Source organism: Microtus oregoni, unplaced genomic scaffold, assembly GCF_018167655.1.
Source record: "Microtus oregoni isolate MIOR12 unplaced genomic scaffold, Mior012 000008F_ref0000371, whole genome shotgun sequence".
NCBI lineage: Eukaryota > Metazoa > Chordata > Mammalia > Rodentia > Cricetidae > Microtus > Microtus oregoni.
This window is the reverse complement of record NW_024543067.1, coordinates 48,350,497-48,375,015: the sequence shown is the minus strand read 5'-3', so window position 1 is coordinate 48,375,015 and position 24,519 is coordinate 48,350,497. Positions and strand designations below refer to the sequence as shown.

Below are 24,519 nucleotides of genomic sequence, written 5' to 3'. Positions count from 1 at the left end.
GGGAGGCAGGTATCTAAGGTTAAGGTCAGCCTGGTCTACCGAGAGACTTCCAAGACTACAGAGAAACCCTGAGAGGGGGAAGCAGGACTGTCAGTGACCAAAGAGAATCTACAAACCATTGTCACTTTTATAAAGTCACTGAAGAGGGTGTTTTCTGCTTCTCCTATAGTCCACAGTCCCAAAGCAGTAGGAATAGCCAAATATTTTTGTGTCACTGAAGTAGTTAAAAGTAGAGTGAAGGATTTTCTGAAATTCTGCTCCAGTTCAGACTTCCCTTCCTGTTTCTGAAGAGGCTGTCCTACAAAAGCTAAGCTCCAGTTACAAAAGATGGCTTCTCCACAGAAGCCTGCTCCTCACTTGCTTACACAGAAACACTGAAAGAATAAAGCCAATAAAAAAGAGTTTTCTTTCACCTCCAACTCTCTCCCAGGCTCAACAAGTAGGAAAAACTTATCAGTTTTCAGGAAATACTGTTGAGCAAATAAATACATGGAAAATTGCTTCCTACTCAGAGCAAACAGCTGAAGTAAACTGGTCTTCTTTTTTTTTGTTTTTGGTTTTTTTTTTTGTTGTTTTTTTTTTTTTGGTTTTTCGAGACAGAGTTTCTCTGTGGTTTTGGAGCCTGTCCTGGAACTAGCTCTTGTAGACCAGGCTGGTCTCGAACTCACAGAGATCCGCCTGCCTCTGCCTCCCAAGTGCTGGGATTAAAGGCGTGCGCCACCACCGCCCGGCTAAACTGGTCTTCTTAATCAAGGCAATTTTCAATTTAAATGTCTCACTAAATGACTTCCAGAATATTAATAAAAAATCATAAATATTCAAAATTATTTAGCAGGCAATTATTATATCTGCTGTATGGAAGTCTTTCTGACAGTCACAGAGACATCTCCAGCTCTTGTGTTGTAAGAAAACTTAAGGAAAAGTAAGAAGAACCCCCACCCCCAGAGCTCAGTTGTGCTATACTGTGAAGACACTTAACACTACCACACAGTGCACCTCAACATACTGGATAGGAAATTCTATACTGTGTACATCTTACACAAAACACACAGCAGGGGACTACTCCACAGGGTACTTGTGAGGAATAAACCAAGTAACTTCTAAGAGGGGCAAGGAAGGGTTCCTAGTCTCTCAATAATAATTAAATTACCAATAACAAGAACTACTGGTCGACTAAAGCAGCTATTAACTTCTCATTCAATAAAACGGAGTCTTGAATCATGGTGGATATCTTTTAAAAAATTCTCTTGGAAACTAGAGCTTACTAAGAGGCGTACACACCTGGAAAATTCAGGGACTCTTGACTACTTAGACCGACACAATGAAACTGAAATTTATGGAGGTAGATGTGGTTATCCAGATCAAGGAGACATAATATCAAGCCTGGAGAAAGCACTGAAAATAAATAGGAAGCTCTGGACATGCCTTCAACTCAGAAACAGTCGAAAACAGCAAACTCCTATTAAAAATATTGCTAGGCAGTGGTGGCCCACGCCTTTAACCCGGCACTCAGGAGGCATAAGCAGGCACATCTCTGAGTCTGAGAACAGCCTTGTCTACAGAGTGAGTTCCAGGACAGCAGGACAGTCAGGATTATGTACAGAAACCCTACTCAAAAAAAAAAAAAAAAAAAACACCTGACTTAGGGGGCTGTGGAGATGGCTCAACAGCTGCTCTTCCGAGGACCTGGATTACCTTCCCAGCACCCACAGCAGCACTCAACTGTAACTCCAAATCCAAGGGATCTAATGCCCTCACCTAGTCTCTGCAGGGACCAGGCATGCTTGAGATATACAGACAAATATACAGGCAAAACACTCATACATATAAAATATTTTTTTAAAAAATCAATGTTGAACCACTTCCAGCTACAAGGTATCTCTTTATGAGCTGTTGATCAGGGAAGCTCCTAGAAACCTAAAAATAACATAGGCTGTTGCCTCTGCTCTGGGTTATTTACTAAACAAGATGGTAAAAACCTATTGTGAAGTCACTACACACTCGAGTTCCAGGATACAGAGAAATCCAGCTGGAAATGATCTGTACGATTCTTGCTAGCTAGCTCTCATGTGCTAGAAGCTGTTTGCAAGACTCCAGAGGAGGGGGAAATCATCAATGGGTGTACCCAGCTGTGGACCCTGTGTGTCACAACACCAATCTAACAGGCATGATATACCCACTAGTAAAGTAATGGCATGGTTGTTATGGGGATAGCCAATCAATTTCTAATTGGATCTGAGGCTGGCTCCATAAGAGGGAAATCATACCTGTTACTGCAAATCTGGTCAAAAGCTGGGTAGGATGTAAGACCTAAAGGGAACCTACTACTGTTGACATGTTGTCAACTGTCTTCTGAATATTTAGTTTCATACCACAGATCCGTGCTGTTCTCAATCTCAGTCGGAGAAGCCTCTCTTCTCATAGGCAGCAGCTACTGCAGAGACTCTTAACTAGTCAAAGTGCTAAGAAACAACTGAGTGCTCAGTTCCTAAACCCATCTAGATCCCCATCCTCTCCCCTGCTCTACAAGGCTCTGGGAATACTGCTGAAGAGGGCAAAGGTCGGGAAGGAGTGGTATGAAATGTCCTGTGCACACACACAGCTACTGTACTCAGGAATCCACTGTGGGTACTTTGCAGTCACAAGACATAAGACCTAGCCAATCTTCATTCTAACGTGGGTGAGGGAGGGGTTCATGGGCTCCATCCCTAACTGGAGGGGGTGGGTGAGTAGTGTAGCCTCTGCTAAATTGCCTATGATCCAGGTAAATCCGTTCTCATAGAAGATTACCAAGGCAATCTACAAAAACCAGTTCAGATACACGTTTCAAGTCAACTTTTCCTATTAAAATTGTAAAAAAGTAAGCATTAAAACATAAAAGGCTTAGCATTCACTGCTTTTATAAGCATAAAACCTTTAATATTGTCTCCGGTTTTTTGCCAAAGATGTAGTTCACTGGCAGAGAACTTGCCTAACACACATGAAAGACTCTTGGTTTTACCCCACAAAGCTGAAGCTAACATTCTACTGCCTATCACCCTGTCCAAACCATGAAAAGGAAGGTGGGCAGAGATGTGCTGACTACTCAAAATTCTCAGCAGTTTCTGAACCTTGGCACAACTGACATTTCATTCCAGATAGTTCTTTGAGAGGTAAGCAGGGGAGGTTTCTCTGCTTGTTGAGTATGCTAGAGAATTAATTTCTCCAAATGTAAAAACCAATCTGGAAGACATTCCTTTCCCAAGCCAAATTCAGTATTTATAAAATCACATGGTTTGCAAAGTAGTGCTGAGAAAAACCCACACTTCAAGTTAGCTGACCCCAGCCCTATGTTCTGAATCTACTCTCTCCCTAGCAGAGCATGCCAAAATTAGTTAACCATGTTTCTTTGAATGACACCACCACCAAGACTGTTGTAAAGTTTGAATAAAAGGACATCAGTAAGGATCAATAAAAGTATGCACTCAGTGAAAAGGAAAAATAAATTTATATTTTGGGGTTAGCATTTTAAAACTAGTTTTTTGAAAATATATTGCATGTTTTTACCTTAATGTATTTTAATCTTTTATAAATACTTCAGAATGATCATTTCATGGAGACATGTGCCCCCCCTCTTTGCCCCTCACCACCTGCAGCAGGCCAGCTGGCCCTGGGGCCATAAGAGTGGGAAAGCTAGCCCTGTCCCTCACCAGCTGCAACACTTGAGAAAGCAGGCCCTGAACTTCACCTGGGCAGCATAATAGAGCTGACCCTGTTGACAGGGCATGGGTGAGCCAACCCTGAGAGCATGAGAGTAGGAGATCTGGTCCTGACCCTTTTGACTGCCATGTGGTGGCATGGGCAAGGAAAGGATGCCCCTCATCACCACCTATAGCAGGGGAGAGAGCTGCCCTAGGGGCAGGGGCATGAAAGCAGAAAAGCCGGCCCTGCCCCCCCCCACCCCCCGCATCAGCTGCAGCACTCTGGAGTGGGCCCTGCACCTCACCTGAACAGCATAGTAGAGCTGGTCCTAGCAGCATGAGTTGTGGGTGAGCTGCCCATGACGATGTGAGAGCAGGCAAACTAGCCATGCCCCTTCTTGCCTACTGCACAGAGTCAACTAGCCACGGCAGTGCTGGAGAGCTCACTCTGGCATTGAGAATGCAGGACAGCTGGCAGGCTGACCAACCCAGCTACCACCCAGACCCAGAGCCAGGGCTATGAGTTGGCCCACACCAACATCTACCCCATCTATGATCTGGTGGACCATGTAAAGAATCCAGTCCTGCAGATCCAAAGCTGCAGAATCTCCATGACATAGGAAGAATCCAGTCCTGCAGATCCAAAGCTGCAGAATCTCCATGACATAGGAAGAATCCAGTCCTGCAGATCCAAAGCTGCAGAATCTCCATGACATAGGATAACAACGGAATATCCAAAAGGACTCCCAGCGAGGACCCAGTATCAATAGTATAGCGAGAGTCAAAGACCTAGAACCAGACCAATGACTTATTGCAACGAACACTTTCAAGTACAAATTTATGGACTAAAGAGTATCCTGTGTGACTCACTGTGTCACACTACAGCTTCCATGACAATATTTTTTTTCTTTTAAATTTTCTATTATTGTATTTTGGGGCAGAGGTTGCAAGGGCAGAGGGCAGATACAGAGGGACTGGGAGATGTATGGGATTAGGATGTATAATATTAAATCCATAAAGAATTAATAAAGTTTTCAAAAATGACCATTTCAGGCAAATATTACTATAATAACCAAATACAAAACCAACCTAAGAAAGAGAACAATTAATATAGTGTCAAGATTCAAGATGTTACATTAACTGTCAAATTTCATAAAATATCATTTATTATATATTAAATAAACTTTATATTCGGGCCAAAAAACAAAGTGACTATATAATGAAAATTAGAATAGCAATGTTCTAAAAAAGAGAAAAAGAGAGGAAGAGAAGCAGGAGGAAAAGAACTGGCAGAATGCCCTAAATCTGAAGGTGATGGGGGGGATGTAAGGAACACGATTTGGGTTAGTAGAGAGAATATACCAAAAAAAGAGTGGAAGGAATCGAGTTCTAGTTTCAGCTGGCCTACTTGAGTGAGAATGTGTTGCTAGACAAGTCACTTAACCTGATTTTTTTCCTCATTAAAAAGGAGAAGAAGAAAAAAAAAACACTTTGACAGCGCTAACATTGTCAAGTGTCACACACACAAAAAAGATTCCTTTAGAATGCTTTTAAGGCTGTACATAAAATCCCTGGTATTATGAGACTTGTACAGTCATATATCAGCCTAAAGGCAAGGGAGGTTTCCCAGCCTTTTACATCTTACAGTACATAACAGAAATGACAGTACTGGTGCAAGAACCCTGGGGTAAATGGGTCATGCCACTGGAGCCCAAATATGATCAACCTAGTTCCTGTTCATCTGTCCTGCCAGTCCTCTCTGAAGACCAAGGAATCATTATTTCTGACCCATCTGTGCACACTCAATACAAGACTTGGCCCACCAGTTACAACACTTTCAGTAAAGCACCAAGTCCAACTGGGGGCACTCCCTAGTAAATGACTTCAGCAAACAAGATAAAGTCCACAGTCTAAATAGGACAGATCGACACCACCTTGAACCTAATCAACTGGGACACCTATCCTGGGCCTCAGGCTTTAAAAAGCCTTATACCAAGCTGTGAGTGGTGGCACGTGCCTTTAATCCAAGCACTCAGGAGCCAGATGACACAGACAGATCTGAGTTCAAGGCCAGGGGTCTACAAAGGGAGTTCCAGGAGACCCAGGGCTACAGAGGGAAACCCTGTCTGAAAAAAAAAACAACAAAAATGTACCAGCCCTTCCTCTGGCTACACTCCTATGGGGCCCGAAGTTCTTAGGACCTACAGAATGTGTTCGTAAGCAACCTATATGCCTTCTCCTTAACTAAGACCCCAGAACGCCACTCCTGATGCCAGTGTGTGCCCAGGCCTCTTCCTTGAGCTAATTCTCTCAAGGGCACCATTATATACAGCCCTAGACCAAGGGCTGATAAAGTGCTGCTGCGTGAGTTCGGGCTGTAGTGCTCACACAGCGTACATATCACTGGCACAGGAGGCTAGTGGAGAGGAGGTTTCAGGGAAGAGACTAGTTTCTGTACTTCACCATGTTCTCAAGCAGAACTTCGCAATCTTAATCTCTAAGACTGATCCAAATCACTGTAAGGCAGACAATGGGACTCCTTTCTCTGTTGGTTTGATTTATAACTTCAGATTTTAATCATTTAGCAAGATGACTTCCCCCAAAATGTTAGGTATAGACCTAGAAGCAGATCTAAAAACACTGTTACATGAGGAATAACTGAAGAAAAATATACACTTAGCCTGGAAAGGAAAAAGGCTACTAAGAAGACAGAAGAGCCATCTTCCATCAGCTAAAGAGCTAGCCCATGAAAACTAAACAGACCTGTAATAGTGGAAATGCAGGGAGCTGTGTTCTAACATAAGAGAAAGAAGGTTTGCTTGGTTGGGTTTTTTTTTTTTTTCCAAAAATGTTTTTAACTTTCTTAAAAGATTGGGCGAGGGGAAACTGGGGAGACGGTTCACCCACTTTTTGCTCTTGCAGAGAACCCAGATTCAATTCCCAGCTTCTGTATGATGGCTCACAAGCATTCTTAACTACAGTTCCAGGGGATCTCCTACCCTCTTCTGACCTCTGTGTGCACCAGGCATGCAATTGGTGCATATATACGCATGCTGACAAAACACACACTTAAGTAAAAATAAATTCTTTTTTGTAAATAAAAATAAATCTGATCTGGTAGGCTGGAAAAATTGCTCAGTGGATATAAAGTATCTGATATGTAGACTCAAGGACCTAAGTTCAGAACCTTAACACACACTAAAAAAAAAATGACAGTGTGTGCCTATTTAAGTTCCAAGTTCACTGAGAAACCCTGTCTCAAAAAATATGGTAGAGAATGGCAGAAAAGACACCAATCATAGACCTCTGCCTTCAATTTGCACATATTCTCTCTCTCTCTCTCTCTCTCTCTCTCTCTTTCACACACACACACACACACACACACACACAAATTGATCTGAGGAAGCCGTAAACCTGGGCTACATAAGGAAATTCAGGCTGGCCTGGACTACAAAGTGAAGACCTGTTTTAAATTCTACCCTCTCTCATCAGAAAACAAACCCTCGTTCTTTGAGGTTATGGAGAACATGATTACAAACTAAATCTATAATCAAATAAAAATAAAATGAGATGAGATTAAAAAAAAAACACAAGATAGAGGTGGTTGCTATAGACAGGTAACTACAATGGCCTCTCTGGTGGAGAAGAAAGCAGACATTAACTAATATGGGTGGGGTGGCTTTTTTTTTTTTTTTGTCCTAAGGATTGAACCTAGGGCCCCATGATCCTAGCTCCTGAAAACAGCACATTTTAATCAAAGAGAATAGCAAGTAAACATACCTAAGAAAGTATATGTGTTTACTGGGGTAGGAAAAATGAGTATCATCCATGTATTGTAATATCAAAAATAAATCAGGGTAACACCACCAAATGCTGACACAGATATACAATAGGGATCCCCATTCACTGCTGGAGGAAATGTAAGATAGTATGGCCACTTATGAAGGGAGGTTTTGCAGGACTAAACATACTCGTACCAGATGATCCTATCAACTATGCTCTTTGGCACTGCTCAAAACAGAGCTGAAAATAGATCTACATAAAACCTGCACATGGGTGTTTATAGCAGCTTTATTCAAAATCACCAAATCTTGGAAGCAACCGAATTATCCTTTAGCAAAGGAATGCATAAATGAATTGTGTAACATGCAAACAATGGAGTATTATTCATTGCTAAAAAGAAATGAACTATCAAGCCACAAAAATACATGTAAGAATCTTAAATACATTACTAAATAAAAGAAGCCAGTATGAAAAGGCTACATTAGGCTGGAGAGATGGTTCTGTGGTTAAGAGCTCTGGCTGTTCTTTCAGAGGACCAGAGTTCAATTCCCAGCACCCACATGGCAACTCACAACTGCCTGTGATTCCAGGATCCAACACCTTCACATAGACTTAACATGCAGGCAAAACACCAATCACTGCACATAAAATAAATTAAAAAATAAAAAAAAAGGCTACGTTAGAGCTGGAAAGACGATGTAATGGTGAAGAGTGTTTACTACACAAGTGTAAGGATCTGAGTTTGTATGTCAGGACCCACATTTTTCAATAAATAAATAAATGTTGGGTATGAACCCTGATTGCTCTTTGGGCTGACGAGGGAGGGGGACTTGACCAGGGGAAGGGGAGGGAAATGGGAGGCGGTGGCGGGGAGGAGGCAGAAATCTTTAATAAATAATTAATAAATTAATAAATAAAAAAAGAAAAGAAAATTTAAAAAAACATAAAAAAATGTTGGGCATGGCCACACATAGGCCTATAACCTCAGTGCTGTGGGAGGCACAGACAGGAGTATTCTTGAAGTTTCTTAGCTGCCAGCTTAGTTCCAGATTCAGTGAGACCCTATCTCAAAGGAATAAGGTGGAGAATAATACAACAACCCATGCACATACACATGCGCATACAACACATACATGATGTGAGCATACACACAAATACTCTCCTGATGAAAGAAAGGATGGTGAGGCTACACAGTACATGTTTCTAACTATAAAACATTTTGGAAAAGTCAAAACTGTGAAAACAGTAAAAAAGACATGCAGCTATTAGGGAGAGATAAATATGCAGTTGAGCATGCAGACATAAGAGGACTTTTACAGCAGTGGTACTATTCTGTATGGTAAAATGGTGAATACATCATTCATTACCATGTGTGTACCAATAAACCCTGGACTTTTGAATGATGTGTTGGTATGAGTTTAATAAATGCAACCACACCAGAGCTGCTAAAAATGGAGCTGGGAGACAGGGGAGTCGGGAAATTTGTATGGGACATTTTTATCACTTACTCAGATTTGCTAAGAACCCAAAAATCTGTCTACATGGCTCAGTGGTAGAGTGTTTGCCTAGCAAGTGTAATACTTAGAGTCTATCCCCAGCTTCATTAAGTGGACTTATTGACAGATTGACAAACTATAATAAACAGTTTTTTTCTTAAAGGAGGAAAATCATTGTGAATTCAGCATAATGACCAGGAGAAAATCGAAGAAGAAGCTGGGGATCAGAGGATGTGCATAAAAATGCTGAACCAGAGTATGTTATTATTGAAACTATTCTGTATACTGGAGGATGCTTAGCAGATCCAGACTTCAATTTTCCTAGATGCCAGTGGCAATTCCCAAACTGTCCCTAAACACTAAATAATGTTCTCTTCCTGGGTATATAACCACTGACACAGATCAAGCTAAAGGTTTTGCTTCTATGTTAAAATGTAAGGGTTTTGCCTTCTGTACTCAGTGTACTGGAACCATTCAAAGCGAGACTGTTAAGATCTGACTAACATTTACCATTACTCTGGCCCCTGTGATGAGGAATGTAAGGAGGACAGAGTCCAGAGCAGAAGCAGAGAAACTGTTGGCAGGTTTCCAGGAGAGAAAGTAGTTTGACCTACATTGTAAACAGTGAAAGAAAATCAAGATGGAGTCAGGACCAGACTATACTGTGACGGCTGAGCTTGGTAAGTCTTTATGTGAGATAAAGAGAAAAGGTCAAAGGTGACTCCAGTAGTTTTGGTCTTCACAGTGCATGGATGATGGTGCAACCTACTGAGACAGGGAAGACATGAAGGGAGAAATAAAGCAAAGGAACTTACAGTCTTGTTTTGTCCATGCTGTCCTCAGAGGCATCCATCAGAAATTGAGGAAGAGACATGAACTCAAGTGGTATGGTGGTTTGAATGAAAATGGTCCACATAAGCTCATAGGGAGTGGCATTAATAGGAGGTGTGGCGTTGTTAGAGGAAATGTGTCACTAGTGGCAAGCTTTAAGGTTTTAAATGCTCAAGCCAGGCCCAGTATCATTCTCTCTTCCAGCTGCCTGTGGATCCAGATATAGAACTCTCAGCTACTTCTTTGGTACAAGGTCTGCTTGTGCTCCCATGACAATAATGGACTAAACCTCTGAACCTATAAACCAGACCCAGTTGAATGTTTTCCTTTATAAGAATTGTATAGTTAAGGTGTTTCTTCAAAACCATAGAAACCCTAAGGGGGAAGAGACCAGAAATGTAACTCAAGTGACCTCTAAACCATGAAAATGGGTGAGTCACCTGAGAACCAGAGGTATTTCAAATTTTCAAGCTGGAATAAGATGACAGAAAAGGACACAGAAGAAACAAAATGTGGCTGTTGCGCAGTAGCCAGAGGGAAATATCAACAAGATGCAGGTAAGGTACACCTGATTGCAAAATACCAATTTCAAGGCCTGGAGATGTAGCATTGTGGTAAGAGTTCTTGCCTTTTATGTATGTGGTCTGGCTTTCATTCCCAGGAATGAAAAACAAATGACTGGTTAAAAATCCTTTTTTAATATTTTGTTGAAATAAAATCTCCTTTTGTAGCTCTGGTTGTCCTGGAAATCATTAGACCAAGCAGGGCTCAATCTTGTGACAATCATTTTTCTGTCTTCTGGATGTTATGACTATAGATGTGTGACACCCTATCTGGCAAAAAGGTGGGGGGAGAATATGTTCTTATGTAATCTGGGCTAGCTATGAGCAGACTATGTAGCTGAGGCTAACTTTGAACTTCTGATCCTCCTGCCTCTGCTTGCCAAGTGCTAGATTTGTAGATGTGTACTACCAAACCTGCCATGCCTTCGTGTGTGTATGTGTGCACGTGTGTGTGTGTGTGTGTCTTTGTGTGTACAGGTAGGTATAGGTAGGTAGGTAAGCAGAGAAAGAAAGAGAGATTCAAAATCTCTTATGTACCAGCCTGTCTTCAAACTAGCTATGAAGCCAAGGATGAACTCTTAACTCCAGATCCTCCTTCCTACCCCTTCTGAACGCTGGAATCAGAGGTATGTGCCACTTATGTACAGGTTGTTTGACACTGGGGATCTAACCCAGGGCTTTATGTATCCTGGGCAAGCACTCTACCAATTGATCTACACAGCCAGATTAAAATGTATTTAAAAAAAAGCACAATATCAGTGGAATCGTGGGACAAGAGTATGAATAAATCAAGCTAAAGAAAATCCAGGAAGAAAGGAGAAACAACAAATGTAAACAACTCTTCAAAATTTCTGCTTCAAAAAGAACAAAGCAATTGGGCAGCAGAAGAAAGGCTAAGGTAAAAGCAAAGGTGGTTTAAAGCAAGTGACTTATTCAATTAACATAACAATGACTGGATGGAAAAATATTATTCCTCTCAAACTATCCACCTAAGAAAAACAAGCAGTCCCAAGCTAAGCCATGGCTCTATTGCAAAAATTATCAGGGACCTATAGTATCTATCCACTGCCCTCAAAGGCAAAGCTCTCGGCTACAAGGTTGAATAGTATGTCCATACTAACAGCTCTGTGTTAACATGCTACATTCTCATCCACAAAAAGGAATAGGAGGAAGTGGAAGACAATTAGCTTCCTCTGTTAAGGCTATGACCTAGATATCACACATACCACTTCTGTTCACATCCATTTAGCCAGAACTGAGACACATATCCATGCCTAGCGGTCAAAAAGAGGCTAGAAAATGTCGTTACTAGCTGGACAGATACGTGTCAAGATAAAACCTAAGGGAAGCTATAGAAATGGCATCTAGAAAACAATTAGTTACCAAACTTGCCAGTAACACACTCATGCGTGCCTAAAAGAGATAGGCCAGGAAAGAAAGAAGAGCAAATGAAAGCCAAGAAGGTAAAATCTGTGGTTTAAACTGTGTCAGGAACACAATCCTTTTGCTCTGTCATTTCTCACAAGGCTGCCTTTTCAGAAGGAAGGCTGCCCCTTCCATGTACTTCTAGTAAATTAAAATATGTAAAATAGGTAATTTCTAGGGCTGGGGAGAAAACTCCTTAGGTAAGAATACTTATGGTGTAAGGATAAAGACCTGAGTTCAAATGCCTAGCACCCATCCATGTACAGGTGCCTGAAACCCCACCTTTAACAAAGAGAGACAGATTCTTCAAGTTTGCTGGCTAGGAAGCTGAGCCAAAATGACAAGTTTCAGGGATAGTGAGAGACCCTATCACAAGGAATAAGGCAGAGAACAACAGAGGTAAATACCCAAAGTCCTCCTCTAGGCCCTGGATGCACACAGGTGGTCACAAATGCCACACAAGAGTAAATAAATGTGGTAGTTTGAATGAAAATGTCCCCATACGCTCAGAGGGACTAGCACTATTAGGAAGTGTATCCTTGTTGGAGGACGTGTGTCACTTTGGGTAGGCTTTGAGCTCAAGCCAGGCCTAGTGTGTTTCATTCTCTCCCTGTCACATGTGGATCTCAGCTCCTTATCCAGCACCATGTTGGCCTGCATGACACCATGCTTCCCAACATGACTAAATAATGGACTAAACTCTGAACTGTAAGCCAGCCCCAATTAAATCCTTTCCTTTATAAAAGTTACCACGGTCATGTGTCTCTTCACAGTAATAGAAACTTGAAGACAATTAAGTAAATAAATTTAAAAAAAAAAACTTAAAAAAGCAACTTCCATCTAATATGGCCTGGACTAAGTAATTCTCATTTAGATATTAATAGATTCATTCAGAGCTGTTATTTCTGGGCCAAGAAGAATGTGACCAAATTTCAGAATTGGAGGTTGTCAATACAGCTCATCCTGCACATGTTCAAGAAGGCAGGCCACAAAACAGCCTCATTCCATTGTCTTCTTCCTTGTGTTTTTGAATGCTCCTCCTAACAAAGCTTCCTAGAGCAGAGACCAAGACACCTTCTTCCTTCTCTACTTTCCACTGTAGAAGCATCATACAAAATCTGTAGGTGTACTTGATAGCCTACTGATAAGAGTTGGTTTCCCTCATTCTGGGGTGAAGACAACTACTGAATGTGAAGGACTACAGGGACAGCAAGACATAACCTGTCAGGTTCCCCTTGGAACGGTCAACAGAAAATGTGCAAAGTGCAAGATAAAATAAAGGTCCTCACTTAATTAAAAAAAAAAATCACAGAATCAAAAACTGTTGACACACAGGAACTGGGAGCATAGACCAATCCTCAGCATCCCCCACAAGGGGAGGGAGGATGAAGAATTTGGGATCAAAAAAAGGACCTCAGCAACCTCCAATCTGACCTCTCAATTTGAATCTGAAGAAAATGAATCTGAGAGACAAACCATATACTAAGGTCACAAGCTGCTCACAACAGGGTCAAAATAAATGCCTCGGTTCTCCAGCTTTGGATTCAAAACTCCTTTGAACCTGTAAAAGTTGCTTCATTAGGAGGGACAGTCAGTATTTAATACTCTGGGTAATTACTGAGCTTAAATGACATATTATTTAAAGCACTGAAAATGTTTATTGGCAGAATCCTTTGACCATCTACTTTTGCAATGAAAAGAGAAACAGGAGCACAGTCAGGTGACCTACCCAGGATAAAGGCTGGGCTACAAAAAATAAAGATCCTACTACTTCAGACAATTGAAGGGCATATCTACTGCAGTTATCACCCAGCAGATGCTTACAGACAACCTGAATCTAGTTTACCATGTTCTGATGATGGCAATACACCTTTGTTTTCAAAGTATACCATCTCTACAAGAGCCAAGATTAATGGGATACAGCATTTAGGCAAAGCTAGCAGGCTGGAGAGATGCCCTAGCCGTTAAGAGTTCACACTGCTCTTCCAGGAAACCCACAAACAGATCCCAGCACCCTCATCAGGTGGGTCATAACCTCCTCTATCTTCAGCTACAAGGGATACAATTCCCTCTTCTGACCTCTTTGGCACCCACAAATGTGGTATACACATACAAATAAATAAAAATGAAAAATAAATCTTTAAGAAAGGAGAAAAACTAGTTAGAGGATGGCCATGAGCCAAATCATTGAGTAATTTCTGAAAATACAATATTACATTCACTTTGAATATCCTAGTTCATGTCTTTCACGTGAGACAGTAAACCAGATACCCTATTCCTCACTTAATTTTCTCTATCCCACAGAGGATTCCTTTAACTATCAAGGAAGAGTCCTTGTCCAGGTATACTGTTAAACTGTAATTACTTTATCAGATCCCACTCTTTAGTACCTCAGGGGATATTTCTGCTCAACCTTCATCTGCCAGATTAAGAAATCTCTGGTTTTTATTGGGTTTTTATCTGTAGAGAGAATGTCACTTTACCTTAGACTTCACACACACACAGTGCTGACCCACTATGGAAGACCCCCTCCACCTGTAAACCACTGTTCTACCAAGAGCAGTGTGGGAACTTAATCACCTCCTCTACCTCCCCTGGTTCATATCACTTCATTTAAGGATCATACAAGGCCAGGCAACCACCCAATTTCCAGGACTGCAAGAACCACAGTGACCCCAATTCTACTTTGTTTAACTGTCAGAACAAAGGCCTTTTTCTGCTTGCTCACTCTTCCATTGGGATTAACATTAAACAAAACAGCATTTGAGATGTAACTTCTATTTCTGAACTGTAAAAGAATTTAAGCCAAATACTTGAGAAAGAGTTTAATATCAAGGTCTCTAAACAGCATAAAAAATTAATTTTTATTATTTTAATTCCAGAGAGAATGTTACAAAGATGTTGCTGCAAATCCTAAGAATTGGAGTACAGCATACACACAGGGACAGTTATCTTCCCTGGCCTAATTAAAACAGGTCTTTCTCACACATCTTTCTAAAAGAAAAAAAAGCCAATACCAAAATAGAAGTGGTATTTAAATTCATCTGAGGGTATTGCTAGGAAATTATCAAGAAGCAGGACCTTGAAAAAACAGATGCATCTTCCCCTTTCTCTTAATTATCTAGTATATATTTAATAAATACATATTACAATACATAAGACATAATTCAAATTATTTATTGTTAGTTGTTAACTAAACTAATAGTTTCGGTAAAAGAGAAAACACCATAAAATTCCAAGTAGCCTAACACTCAAGGAGAAAAAAACTCTATAATCTGAGCTCAAAATTATTACAGTATTTTAGACTAGAATTTACAGCCATCATGTTCACTTAGTTAGTGCTTACTGTTTACTCAATGTTGTGTCGATGTGACAAGCACCATTCATTTAATCCCCATGACAGCTTCCTAAGGTAGACAGTAACTATACAATTTCCTAGTTATAATAGAGACAACCATATCACCAAGATACAGGCTTATGCAAGACCAAAGGTTTTTAATATTATATGGATACAAGTCTATCTGGCTCCAAACTAAAATTTAGTGGTTATCCAGAAGTCGGAACTTCAACTTCAGGAGGTTGTGGCAGGAAACAACACCTGTGCTAATTACAGCAAAAAAATGTCAAGACCTTTCTCTGCAAAGGACTCAGTGTTAAAGATTTCAGGGTTTGCTGGATGCACTGCCTCCAGAAATGCTCAGCTCTGCTATTCAATGTCAGGCTGGCCATCAGTAGCACGTAAAACAAATGAATGTGACCATATCTAATAAAACTTTTCTTGTGGCACCAAGGATCAATCCCAGGGTCTTCCACAAGCTAAAGCAGGGCTCTATAATTAAACCACTGAGTGATAGCCCCAGCTCCCGGTATTTTTTTTTTAATTTTTCAACCTTTTAAAAACTTTAGAATTGCTCTTAGCTCATGAGTCATTTAGGCTTGTAGTCTGCATTGGGCCAATCCCAACCTAAATAGTGCAAAGAGGCTGGAGGAATGGCTCAATCAATAAAGTACCAACTATGCAAGCATGAGGACCTAAGTGCAGATCCCCAGAACATACATTTGAAGAAAAGAAAGAAAAAGGTTAGCATGATGGCCTGCATGTGCAATCTCAGTGCTGGGAAGGTCCCTGGAACTGACGTGTCAGTCTAGTCTAGACTAGCTCCAGGACAATTAGAGATCCTGTCTCAAGAAACAAGATGGATGACTCCTTGTGGAATGATACCTGAGGCTGACCTCTGCCCGCCATACACACATGGACACCCACGTGAGCGCACACACACACATAAATACAGACAAACAAAATTTGTTCCTTAGACTGCTACAGATCAAAGCCTGGGCCTTCACCGTACCAAGCAAGCACTCCACCATTACATATCTAGCCCTATATAATAATTTTATAACTTACAAATGCTTACTTATTAAATTCTTAGTATTCTGAATACCCTAAAGAAGCCCAGAGTCTCAATAAACTTAACCTTTCTCAGAATAACTAAAAATTCTCAAAAATCCAAAACTATAGTTATTGCATAGGAATCGCCTCAGAAATAAGTACCACAAAAGCTTAGGACTGGAAGAAATCTAAAACATCCTTGTTCGTTATCTACATGCTGTAAATCACTTTTAAAATATTTACTAAGGGCTGGGGATCGAACTCAAAGACAGAACATTTATTTGCCTAGTATGCATGGGTCCCTGGGATCAATCCCTAGCACCACAAGAAAATATCAAATTAATGAAACAGTTTGCCAAGCCAATTTGCCAGGTGAGACGGGACTGTATTTAACACCGTTCGTGTGTAATCACAGCGCTGCCTCACTCACAGCAGGTTTTACAAAGCATTTCCACATGCTTTCTACCACCCAACCCTTCACAACTATAAAAAGAGGATAACACAAGCTTTCCCACACCTATTTTATAAATAAATAAAAACAGGTTCTGAAATGCCAGTTGAGCCCAAAGAGAGTATAATGCAACTAAGCTACTGTGCTGGTCAGTTTTATTTTGTCAACTAGACACTATCTAGAATCAACTATCTAGAAGAGTGAACTTCAATTGAAGAACTGCCTCCATCAAAGTGCCTGCCTGTGGCATGTCTGTACAGGAGCCATTTTTCTAATTAATGACTGATGAGAGAGGGTATCTCTCACTACAAGCAGTGCCACCACAGGACATGTAGTTCTGGGTTGTAGAGAAAGAAGATGTGGGGGGAAAAGAAAACGGAAAACAGAAGATGAATAAGCCATAGCAAACAAGCCAGTAAGTGGCATTAAGCAGCATTCTCCCACAATCTCTGCTTTAGTCCCTCCTTCCATGTTCCTGCCCTGGCATCCCTCGGCTATGGACTGTAAAGTGTAAGTTAGGCTAACCTTTTCCTCTCTTGATGACCAGTGTTTCATCACAGCAACAGAAAAGTAACTAGAATAGTTACTGAGTAGCAGAACAGCCATGGCCGATCTTCAAGTCCACTTGCATGTTGACTGCTTCCATGGATATCAGATTACATGTTCACTGGTTAAACCCTTAAAATTCCCAAAGATGCTAGTCTTAGCCTTTAAAGATACTATGTTTAGTTCGTCTCATCTTCCTTTTGCTACAGTCTTAATGAAGAAAACATCTGCTAGTTCCTGACATTTATTAAATTCATCTATAGGCAACAGTGAGTCTATATATACTACCCACATAAGAGGATATTTTGATGGAAAAAAACAATCCAGTGGGGGTTGGAGATGCAGCTCCGTTGGCACAGAGCTGGCCTAGCAGTCATGGAACACCATATAAATGGGATCTAGTGATATGTCTCTTCCACAGCTACATATCAAGTTTGAGAACAACCTCGGCATCCCTGAGACCTTGTCTTAAGAAATGAAGAAAAAAGTCATCCAGAGAGGAAAAAGCAACAGTAAAAAACATCTCCGGTATAACATCGAAAGAGACAATGAAAAGAAAGAAGCAGAAATAAATGGATTGTCATTAAAGTCTCGGTCCGACTTGGCTAAGCTTCTGGTGATTGAAAAATAATGTGGGGTTGGGAAAAGGAAATAAAAGAACCATAACTACTACTGGAATTCAAACCAACATCAAAGGCTCTAATGACAGCTGAGCCTGCCTTGCTGGTTCTCAGCCTCTCCCTCGGAAACAAAACTGTTATATAACTGACCAAGGTTCTTCAACTAACACTTCCTCTCTGTCCCACATCCATCTTTTGTTCCCCACTGTGTCACCCTGCCCCCATCTCCACAGGCAGGATCATAAGCAATCTGGGCAGCCACCACAGCTACAGCTGGACAAGCCTCTGTCCAAAGTGCTGCTTTATTCCACGGACTGCTCCACAGACCTCGAGAAGAAGAGATTAACTGGCTTAAGTACAGTTCCAACCTCACACCGTTACAGATTACTTATTCTGAAAAGCATCACCGCCATGTCCAACTCTAGGAGGAATCAGACTCCAGACATTCCTGCAAATGGAAATCACACCGTCATCATACCTCATCTTCACAAACAACCCCCTGAAAAAGAATACACAGTCGAACTCTTGAAAAACTCTGAGGATGTGCTGTGGCAATTGCTGCGCCTATTGCTTTCCCACTCAAGGCCAAGGAACAAATGTGGATTCTGACTTCAATTCACTCAATAATGAAAAACAATGCATTCATGAACCACAAACATCGTTACTCAAAAATATCCCAACAAATCCAGTCACTGAATCAAACTAGCTGTTTGCGGACTCGAAGAGCCAGTTACTACAGGCACCGTTTGCCTTTTCTTCTTCCAATAAAAGCACACAAATAAAGGCAATGTTTGCAAAAGCAACCAATGTATCAGAAAAGTTCTGCCCATTCAGATTCACTTAAAAGGTCTCAATCTGTGCAAATACAACTCTGAAAGAATGGAAAATAAAAAGGGATGCTTTATAACAATGAAACACGGCCCAGCTATCCATGTAGCATCATGCAATGCCTCGAGCAGTTTACAGCTTCACTGTAATTCTACATAAGATCAAGATTATAATTATCCGAATTCTATTTCCTAAAGGATAACTGTGAGACCATCCCAAGCATCCTTAGATGGCCTCCTCCTCCCAGCCACCTTCTCTAAGTCTCGGCCGCAGGTGAGATTCTAAATGGTCCCAGACTAAAGGTAAGAAACAGGGTGGCTTTCTCCCTACAGTGTCCTGTGTGCTGTGCACGAAACCTTTAACATAAATATTTACTCTAGTCAACAAAATGGGAAACGCAGTACACGGAGGTGGCGGGGGTGGCGGGGGGGGGAGAGAAGTCAAGGGAAAAAGGGAGGCACTAAGTCACCACTACTGTTCAACTATAGCAGCAACTTCAACCAATTAGGATGAGAAGGGAAACTCTACCGGAGTCTCAGGGAGCCAAGACCGCTGACTCCGCGGTCCCCACGCGCGCCGGGGCTCCTCTGGCAGCAGCCGGGTCCCCGGGGAGGTGCGCGGTCGCCGGCCTCGGCCTCGGGCGGGAAGCGCCACAGCAGGCCCGGAGGCCGTCGGAATGCCCGGTTTGCCGAGGGATGAGAACGGGAGGTGGCGGGCACGCTGTTCAGTCGCCCTGGGGGGCGGGAGAGACCCAAGATGCCCCCAAGGGCAACGGATCGCAACGTGCACGTCCAGAAGCACCGGTGCCGGCCAAGCTGGGAGGCCCCGCAGCCCTGCCGGCCGCGCGGCCCACGTCAGCGGCGCCCCCGGCCAGCCCGCCCGCCCGCCTGCCCGCCCGCGCCTTACCGAACCCCGCGGCCCCGCCGCGCCGCCGCGGCGTCGCTGCGCGCCGCTCTCCGCTCCGTGTCTGCCCTCCGCGGGCTGGGCCCGCCGTCTTCGTCCGCCGCCGCCTCTGCCGCCGCCGCCGCGCTTAGCGCCGGGCCGCCCAGGGCCGCCGCGGGGGCTCGGCCGGGCGCCCCCCGCGCCAGCGCCTCATCCCGCCACGCCGCCCCGTCAGGCGCGGGGGCGCCGGCTGCGGGCCGCGGCCTCGGGTCGGCACCTCAGGCGCGCGGCGCGCTCCCCTCCCGAGGCCGCCTCGATCACCGGGCCGCCGCGGCGCGCTGCAGAGCCCCTCGCCCGCACGCCTCGGGCCGCCCCCGCCCCGCTGGTCCGCGCCCGCTCGGCCTCCGCCTCCAGCGCTCCGCCTCCTCTGCACCCGCGACGCGCGCAGCGGGAGAAGAGGCGCGCCGCCGCGGGCGCGGGCGCGAGCACGCGCGCGCGAGGAGGGCGCAAGGAGCGCGCGCACGGCCGCCGAGGCCGCGCCTGCTGTTGTCCAGGCGAGCGTGTGCACTGCGGGGGGCGCGGCTGGGGGCCGCAGCGGGGTGGGAGCAGGGAGCCGAGTTGCTGCCCTGGACCTTGCACTTCGGCTGTCCGCATGGTCCCTGCGTCCTGCGAGGGTGCTAAGATTCCAGAGCCTCGGCAGGAAAAGAGACCACGGCAGAGGCTTCTCTCCTCCCCTTGCTGACCCCAGAATCTTGTCAGTGCACCCGGGACGGGAGGGGTCGTTGCCGCCAATCGGGAGATCTCGACCCTTGCTCTCTCTGGCTGATTTGGGGCTAGACTGAACTCGCTTCGCTTATATTTTGGAATTGGGCTGTGTAGGGTGCTTAAAAGTTCCCTCAGTTGGCACCTTCATCCAGAGTTCTGGACCAGCAAATTGAAAGTGGTGAGAGGAAGGACAAGAAAGGGTGAAAGAGTAGGGAACTTGAAGACGCGTGGTAAGACGGCAGATCTGGAGGCAATAGAGGGACTCCCTGGGAACCCTCTGCCTGGATGCCATTGCCCTTGATTCCCCCCGTCACCCCCCCCCCGTTCTTTTGTTCCGCCTCCAAAGACTGTGCAGAGCTTCCACCTGCAACAACCATCAGTATGACAGAATGCCTGGAAGATAGCAGGATAGTCTACTGATTTTCCTCCACCGCCATCCTCCCCCGCTTTTTTTTTTTTATATATACCCTCTAGTCCTTCTGACTCCTTCCATGTCTTAATGTTGAGGGCAAAGGGAGCAGTTAACCTACGTAACTTGCTTTTACGTTCAAGCCTATTAATGCCAAATACTGCATCGTCTAATGTCACTGCAGTGATTGGGTCCACTCAGCGTTCAGTCATTTTAGTGGGAGTCATTGAATGTAAAACATGGCCTTGACCGCAATTAGCTGAAATTCAAGGGCACACACGAACCAGGATTTCACCACATCCTGGAGAGAGATTAGAGAGTGAATGCGAACAGTAATTCCATTTTCCTGGAAGTGTCAGTAAAATCAACAACATTTCTTTAGGATAAAGATCCTACATGTTTTCTAGCATAGACTCAGGAAAGCAATGGAATGAGAATTTTAGAGGCACGAACTGGGGTGGGAAACATCAAGAAGCCATGTTTGGTAAGTGTATCTCAGCCACCTACTGGAAGAAGCACAAGCACCTCTGTCCTAAGGTAAATGAGGAACTCTGGAAACATTCTATAATTGTAAATTCTATCTTTTACCAAATCACAACTGCCCCTTTTGGTCACAGAGAGCAATGTCTGCCAGAGAGAGGCACAAGCATGAATCTGGTAACTTACGTTGGTCTGGGGATTTGGTGAGCATGATATACAAATACCCTGGAAAACCCAAGGACATCAGAGTGGAAGAACTAGGTCACCACAGGAGGCAAATTTTTCCGAAGGCCATGGCATCTTGACTACTCTCAGCTGAGATCCCCCAGAGTCTCCAGTTTATTCAGAAAACCTCCGCTTGCTAAAGTTTTACATAAACCCTTAAATACTGAATGTTGGATGGTTTGTGATCCAGTGTTGGGATTGGGCGATATATAAAGGAGTTAGGGTTTACATATACGTTCGATGATACAAAATTCATTTTGTTTTAAATTCTCTTAAATGTTTTGGTAACTATGACTTTCTTTGTGTTTTATCTAGTTCAGAGAAAGAATCAATGCCAGGTGTTTTCCAAACACCAGCGCTGAATAGGCAAGTTCAAGAATTCTGATCCTCCTTTATCTGTTGCGAGACACACTCCCTCCCTCTGGATAGAATCACCCAAAAGTCCTCCTGACAGTGCTTATCATTGCTAAACCTGCATACAAGCCTGAGGCTTTGATCACTGGGCAGTTCTGTAGCCATCTGACCTTGGTGTTTTAGATGTTTATAATCAATTACCTCTGTCTTCATAACACGCTCAGTGACTCAATATATAAATCACAAAAATTGCAACATTCCCTAAAAATTAAAAAAAAGAAAAAATCCATCCAACTATAAAAATGGAGCTAAATGATAAGATTTGTTATCTGTTTGTGACTTGCTTCAGTATTTACAAGGTGAGGGGAAGAAAAAGGAATGCATGCTCCCCCTCTCTGGAACTGTTGGATGCGCCAGGCTGGCCTCCTTTCTCAGCCTTGGCACTGTCGTCTTCCAGGAGGTGGCATCTGGGCTCACTCCCCGCATCTCAGATATGTTGCATTGCAGTCCCCTCTAGGCTGTGAAGCCGAGTCACAGTGCAGACGAGTAGAGCCAGCCAAAAGAGCAGCCTCACAGGTGACTGTAACACTTACCTAACCTTGAGTTTTAGAAACGAGCCTGGGAATTGAGCAAGGGAGAGAAAGGAACTTATGTGAATCCCGAAACCGAATGCTCAACAGCTAACTTGAGACAAGCAAGTTGCTAAGAGTGGGCCGAGTTTAATAGAGAATTTTCCCCAGCTGACAATTGACATTGCCTGGCTTATTTATTTTTCTGGCCAGGAGACCAGCTCCATATTACATCCCCATTCTAAAAATGGGGATAGCAACAAAGGAACTTTTTAAAAAAGATTTGCTATCAGCTTGGCAGTGGTAGCTCATGCCTTTAATCTCAGCATTCAGGAGATAGAGGCAAGCAGATCTCTGAGTTCAAAGCCAGTCTCATCTACAGACCGAGTTCCAGGACAGTCAAGATTACTTTGTCTTGAGAACCCCTGTCTTGGAAAAACAAACAATATTTGCTCTTTAATGTAATAATTCTCCTAGCTGTTCGGCAACATTTTAAAGGAACATGTGGAGTCCTCTTCATTGGGGCTTGACAAATCTTGGTATATTTGAAATGATAAACTTATCTTCTTGCCCTATCACTTTTACTTTATTACCCTCTGCCACAATAATTTATAATTTTTACTTACTCAGCAATGTAGAGATTTTGCTTATTCTCCCACAAAGGGCTTTTCTTTCTTTCTTTTCTAAACCTTGACACCAGCTGCACCTGTCTGCATGTTTGCTTTTGAATCATTCAAGTCCTTTGTCATCTCTGATGTCCTCTAGTATTCTAAACGTTGACTTCAGAGCTCTGACCTTGGGCTCTTCCTATTCTCTTTCCGCACTCCCATCCTGGGCAATCTCCAGCTTCAGGCTTTAAATAGAACTCCATGCATTGACTCTGACCTCTCCCAGGGCTCCAGACTTAAACATCCAGCTGACTCCCAGACATCTATGCTTGGATATTTCAACCTTGATGTATCTGAAACAGAAAAGTTCTTAAGACAGAGTCTTTCTGTGTAACTCAGATGCAAAATCATCATGTAGCTCAGGCTAACCTGGAACGCATAATCCTTTTACTTCTTGAGTTCTGGCTTTACAGGTATGCACCACCACGCTCAGCTCATATTGTCTCTCTCTCTCTCTCTCTCTCTCTCTCTCTCTCTCTCTCTCTCTCTCTCTCTCTGTGTGTGTGTGTGTGTGTGTGTGTGTGTGTGTCTCTGTCTCTCTGTCTCTCTCTCTCTCTCTCTCTCTCTCTCTCTGTGTGTGTGTGTGTGTGTGTGTGTAGGGTAAGGATCAAACCCACAATCTTACACATCTTACACATGCTACTTGACAAGCATTCACTATTACCAAGCTACATTCCCAGTCCTAAAAGAGAACAATTATTTATATTCAAAACAAAACCCAAAGTTGCTTTCTCCAAGGCCTTCCCATCCCATTGCCCAAGCACCTCTTTCTATGAAGCAGCACATGGGTTTTGTCAGCAAATTCTTCCTGTTCCACCCTCCAAACTGAACCCAATTCTTTCCCTCTTAGCTACTCCCATCTAGACAGACCCTCATGACCGCTCTCCTAGTGAGCTTCCATTCTTTCTTCCCCATGGTCTATTCTCGGTTCAGTCCCATGAGAATGCCTTCCAAATAGCTAAGAGGACACCATTCTTGCTTGAAGCCTTCCAGGACTCCCTGCTTCTAACCACACTACTGGTGAAATCTGATCCTCTTCCTTCAGCCTTTCCAGTCCCTAAGCCCTGCCTGTCTATCCAGTTGGTACTTTTTCACTCTTCACCAACTACCTGACTCTGACCTCTCCCAAAGCTCCAGACTTATACATCCCAGACATCTATGCTTGGATATTTCAACCTTGATGTATCCGAAACAAAAAAATTCTTAAGACAGATCCTCTCTGTGTAACTCAGATGCAAACTCATCCCACTACTCCTCAGACCTTCAAGGGCAGCTTCATTTCCCTGGCTTTTAAATTAACCTCCCGAACTTCCATCTCAAATAGTCTGTCTACTCTGGCTTCTCCTTTCTTTCTTTTCACAAAGCGCTTACCCCTGTGTTGGTTTTGTGGGAGACTGATACTTAGTATTTGTCTCTTTCACTGAAATGTAAGGACTGTAAGGTTAACAACTTTCTTTATGCACCATTGTGTCCATATTGATTAATGGATAAATGGCACTAACAGGAAACACAGGAAAAAGTAACTCACTTATCTATTGTTTCTTGTTACTATGT

General features: G+C 43.2%; 1 protein-coding gene across 2 annotated transcripts in view; it reads right to left on the bottom strand.

Moving 5' to 3' along the window:
- Arhgap32 (Rho GTPase activating protein 32) overlaps positions 1-19,894 on the bottom strand; it is a 233,797-nt gene extending 213,903 nt beyond the window's left edge. For both annotated transcript variants that reach the window (XM_041657642.1, XM_041657643.1), the window contains exon 1: positions 19,520-19,894. The gene's annotated coding sequence lies outside the window, so the exon portion shown is untranslated. The remainder of the gene's footprint in view (positions 1-19,519) is intronic.
- Between the last annotated feature and the right edge of the window lie 4,625 nt (positions 19,895-24,519).